Source organism: Vespa crabro, chromosome 17 (genome assembly GCF_910589235.1).
Source record: "Vespa crabro chromosome 17, iyVesCrab1.2, whole genome shotgun sequence".
NCBI classification, from domain to species: Eukaryota; Metazoa; Arthropoda; class Insecta; order Hymenoptera; family Vespidae; genus Vespa; species Vespa crabro.
This window is the reverse complement of record NC_060971.1, coordinates 2819826-2825825: the sequence shown is the minus strand read 5'-3', so window position 1 is coordinate 2825825 and position 6000 is coordinate 2819826. Positions and strand designations below refer to the sequence as shown.

Here is a 6000-nt window from a genome sequence, read left to right as displayed (position 1 = left end):
TCAACGTAATTGTATAACTTATACAATTCTTTCGTCGTTCAATCAACTTTTAACTTATTCCAAGAAATATTTTCTTTGTCGATAATATGACACAAAAAAAAAAAAAAAAAAAAAAAAAAGATAGAAAAGAAAAAAAGATTCTTAACTAAGTGAAATATTAAAAGCTCACATTTTTCGTATTTTCATAATAGATATAACACAATCAATAGTAATCGAATAAAGAGAATTATTTTTATATTTTTCTTTTTATATAATGAATGAAGTAACGCGCATGGAATATTCATAATTTTTATTATATACAAATAAACAAATTTTTTTTACTAAAACTTTCATCATCGATTATTTAACGTTATGTAACTCAATTTGTTTCAAGCTATTTGTTACAAATATTAAATATAAGAAATTATATAATTTGAAGGTTACCATATTATTATTTGTACTAATATAATTATATTATATTTAAATATATATATATATATATATATATATAAACAGTATTTAAATTATATTACATTCTTATAAAATATTTTTTGACAAAAATTACGTTTTGCATTTCTCATCGGGTAATCTTATATAATATCATTCATGATCATATATGGCATAATAATTGACATGGATCTAGAAAATAATAATTTATTCAACATGAATTATACTAATATAATTGTATTATATTTAAATATATATATTAAATATATATATATGTATATATATATATATATTCTTATAAAATACTGTAAAAAAAATTACGTTGCGTATTTCTCATTCGAATAACTAAATAAAATATCATTTACGATTCTACATGACATAGTAATTAATGAGCCCAGAAAATAATTATTTATATGACATGAAATGCAAAATTAAAACGTCATTATTCAAATACTACACGCGTTCTTCTTTAGGAAGTATCACGAAAGCTTTAAAGTCAAAGAGCGTTTAGGCTCGCCCGTAAACCCGACGCTTTGCCAGCTATTGCACAAGAAAATTATAATGGGATGACGGTCCTTTATGGAAGGCCCACCACAGCAGTTCGTTTCAAGCTCCTCCTCAACTTCCTCTTGCGAAGAAGAAGATGACCGAACTGCTCTATATGATCCGTTCATCTTTTTGAATTCTCATGCGTTACTACTTTAGATCGAATTTAAATTCACAAAATATTAGTTCTTTTTTTCTCTCTCTTTCTCTCTTTCCCCCTCCCCCGTTCCCCCATTAACTAACTTTCATTATTATATGTGTTTATCAATATGGATACAAATATTCAATAACCTTGAAAAAATTATATACCAACGAATAATCGTACAAATACAAACGATATTATTTATTTTTAGGTAGAATTTAAGGGAGAAAAAAAAAAAAAAAAGAAAAAGAAAAATAAAGAAAAAGAAAAAATCGAAAAAATATTGACATAAAACAAACAACGCGTCTAAACTTTCTCAGGTAGTAGCTAATAATGAAATAATTCAAAAAATGTCTTCGCGATTTTCTCTCTGAATATTCTGTAAACTCAAAACGTCGGTGATAAATGTTGCATCTGTTCGATCTAGGGGTGGTGGGGGGGGGGGGGGAAGAACAGGAAAGAAGAGAAGAGAAATGAGAGAGAGAGAGAGAGAGAGAGAGAGAGACAGACAGACAGACAGAGAAGGGAAAAAAAAAGGAAAGAAAAAATGGCAATGAAAACAACAATTACACTCTAGTTGCGTAATGCGATGCCTTTATCGCCGGCGAAATACTTCGCTAACGAGCGAGACTTTATTTCTGTAGACTTATTTCGGGACGGGTAACTACCGAAATAACGAAGCAACGCGAGGTTTACCCCCAAGCAAAAAGTATCCGCTTTAAGACCGAATAAATCAGCTCTTTACGTTTTTTTACACAGCTGATCGCTAGTGCAACGTTCCGTTAGAAAGTAAAGTGGATAAGAAATTAAGAGAATCGTGAAGTACACGTCAAGACGATAAAGAAGATTAACACTTATTCGTTAATTATTCTAATTTAAACTAAAAAAGAAGAAAAAAAAAAAAAGAAAATAAAATAAAATATTAAAATAAAAAAATAAAAAATACTCACCAAAAACCTCCAACGATATTTTTTTTATCGTTAAATCAGGATCATTATATATATATATATATAATTGTTATGTATGTATTTTATATATGTTTATTAAATAAATTTTATTTAATTTATCATTAGATTATTAATATTTTTTAAAAATATTTTTAAAATATTTAGATAAAATAATAAAATAATATTTAATATATGTATTTATATACATATATATATGTATGTATATTAATATATATATACATATATTAATTACTATATATTATAATATATATTAATATATACAAATGTATATGTATTTAAAATATCCATATATTATATGTATATAAATTAAATTATGAAGTCTATGGTGAACACGAGTCAACGATGAAGATAGCGAAGATACTAATCGATTAATTTACTTTTCCGATTTTACCGATAAACGATAACTATCAAATATCCGTAGATAACAAAGGAAAAAGAAAAAAAAAAAGAAAGAAATAGATCTACTAGCTAATAATAAACAATTGCTTATAATCGTATATAAATTATTTATCAAATTTCATACGTCTAGCTATACTCGTATGACAGTGACATATCGATAAACATCAACTGCTTTTCATTCGAAATATTCCTAACACCCATAAATCATTAATAGAGTTCATATTCATGACAGAAACTTATGAAACGTTTGAATAATCAAAATCGAGATAAATGAGATAGGTTATGTAATACATTAAAACAGGATATTTCTCAATATTTCAGATTCTTATACTCAGATAATTTGGCAATCGATTGAATATTTTATACATTTTTCAAATTTTAATAACCGTAAAATATATACTAATTACTAATCATTATTATCGATGTATTTTATTTCATGAAATTGATCATTTTGATTTGTTAAATACTAACTTTTAATTTTCTGTCAAAATAAACCTCAAATTAAATACACATTAAAATATTTCTTCAGTAACATTTAAAAGATATTATACATACATATATATATACATATATATATATATATATTTTTATATTTTTATATATAAATATTTAATGATTAATTTAACTTAGCATTTATTTTGACTTTCTAGCAAAATAAAATATCGAATTAAATAAACCAAAGTATTCAATAACTTATAAATAATATTGTTTACACGATATTGTTATAAATATCATCCTTTTTATGATATGCAATTTAACGATCGATTCAAATTATTATACAATAGAGATAATACAATACAGAAATTATTTTCGATACTATTTTTATTTTTATTCCATAAAATAGATTTTCATTTTGACTAATAAATATTATCTCTTAATTTTTATTTAATTCAAAATGGACGTCATATTAAATATACCAAAATGTTCCGTTAAATTTTGAACGGTACTACTGTATATACATACCGGGACATCTAAATAATCCACACTTCCTAATTACGACATAGGATCACGCGATTTGACAAGGTTGATTCGTCCCACCACTGTGTAGTAGTAGACTTCCGGGAAAACATGCATGCAGGTGGAAGAGGCGTAACACGAAAGAAAAGAAAAGAGGAAGAGGAAGAAGAAGAAGAAGAAGAAGAAGAAAAGGAAAAAGGAGGAAGAGAGAGAGACGAAGAAAATAAGAATGCGGAATATAAAGTGTAAGAAGATTTATAAATCTGAGGATTATCAATCAAAGAGGAAAACGCAAGATGTCGTATGGTCGACCGACATCGGTCTTCTCCGCCCTTTTGTACTTCCTTCAACCATCTCTCTTTCTCTCTCTATCTATCTCTCTGTTTCTCACTCTCTCTCTCTCTCTCTCTCTTTCTCACACTCACTCACTCTTTCACTATCTCATTCTCTGTCTCTCTTTCTGACTCCGATTTCAAAGATTCCGCCTCCAGAAACGAGATATCATTTGCCGCATGCCGTATCCTTTCAGAAGAACAAGAACAAAAAGAAGAGGAAGAAAAGGAGGAAGTAGAAGAAAAAGATGAGGAGGATGAGGAAGAGGAAGAAGAAGAAGCATACATCATCGAACGTCACAAAGTTACTTTGAGACGGATCATCGTGCGCAAGTTAGTACAGTAACAGTAATGCTTTGCTAGTGCATTGCTGGTTGTTAGTGTTGGTGCTGCTGATGCTGATGCTGATGCTCATCCCGATGTTCTACGTATCATCTCTCCTCTCTCCTTCCTCACCTCTTTTTAACCACCAACACCAATACCTCTCTCTCTCTCTCTCTCCCTCTCTTTCTCTCTACCTCCCTCCCTCCCTTCATCATCCATCCTCTTTTGAAAGGTGCCCGAGATAAGTTTATTTCGGTTGGTATGACACATCAAGATTCAAATGGACAACGTCGCCCAAGTTTTCTCTCTCTCTGAGAGACGGCTTGACTTCGCGTTGGCGGACACGACCGACGCACGTTTTCCGGCCTAACGTATTGACTGTTACGTTCTAATGGTTCCACGATGATGACTAGAGTGTTAGAGTGGTATTGGTGAAGAAGAGGGGAAAACTGACGAGGGGTGGTTAAGTGGGGAAGCCATTCCAGTGCTTGGGAAAAACTTATTACAACGGGCGTATTTTTTTTTCTTGTTTTTTTTTTTTTCTTGTTTTTTTTTCCTCTCTTTTTTCTTTTCGCTGGTACGTATTTTCCTTTGTCCCAACTTCAATCAATCGAGAGAACGTTTACTATACCGTGCGCGGTTTTACGTTTTCATGTTTGAAATTATTTTTTCTCCCAACGTTGTATTGTTTTTTTTTCTTTTTTTTTTTTTTTTTTTTTAAATCATCGTTCATGATTATTTTGTAATAATTACCCACCATACATATCGTAATATGGTCAATAAATTACAAGGAACGTGTTGTTCATAAAGGAATTTTTTTCTATTAAAATAGTTGTAATATTTATGTGTAAGAGTACATTTCTATGTACATGTTTTTATTATTATTATTGTTATTATTATTATTATTATTATTATTATTATTATTATTAAAGACATTGTATGTATGTATGTCACGTGTGTATGAAATAATCATAAAAAGTGACAGGATTCGAATTAAATTTAACGTCCAATGATTTCAACCATTTTACTTAAAAATACTAGAGGAATCAAATTTATTTTTTGTCAATATAAGGAACGCTTCATTTTTATATTACAAGAAATAATGGGAAGTCCTTAATTCGAATTTTATATATGGAGGGTAAATTGAAATGATTGAAGTTAATGAAAGATCAACAATCCAACGTTGAAATTAATAGGAACAAAAAGAACTTAATATTAACTATAACTATTTGATATTTTTAATACAGACATAACCTCACTTTTTTCTTAATAAATCCAACGACGTATAATATAAAGACAGAAAAAAATATGATGTTGTAATTTTATCAACGCACCTACATATGTTGTTCGTACATATGTACGTACATACGTACATGAACATTCAAGTTAAATGGTTTAAATGGTTAAACGATCGGTTACACGACGACGAGCCTATAGTTACATGCAATTAATAAAGAACAATAAAATTCGATCCGCCTTGGCGAGAAAACAAGCATGAAACTCTTATCTTCTTCAACATATGTACAGAGTAGCAATAATTCATTTTATTGTTTAGAATTTTACATGCTTGCATAAGGATCGATATAATTTTCGTATCATAACGTAATCGCATCGTCAATAAAAAAAAAATGTATTTTTATTACAATAGAATCTTAAAAGAAAACAATTATTTTATTTATTAAAATTTATTCGAAATGATTGTTCAAAAAAAATCCTAAGAATATCCTATAAGAAAATAATTACGTATATTAAAACTAAATTATAAGTAACCAAAATAAGCATCATACAATGACTTCTATTAGATTTCATGAAAAATATGCACGTGGTTAAAACAAAAAAAGAAAAGAAAAAAAAAAAAAAAAAAAAAATTCATTAGAAAAATTAAAAAAAATTTTAATTCAATATT

At 28.2% G+C, this 6000-nt stretch overlaps 1 protein-coding gene across 3 annotated transcripts in view; it reads right to left on the bottom strand.

Moving 5' to 3' along the window:
* Window positions 1-6000, bottom strand: part of LOC124430212 (heterogeneous nuclear ribonucleoprotein L) — a 105474-nt gene that overhangs the window by 96574 nt on the left and 2900 nt on the right. The window lies entirely within an intron of this gene.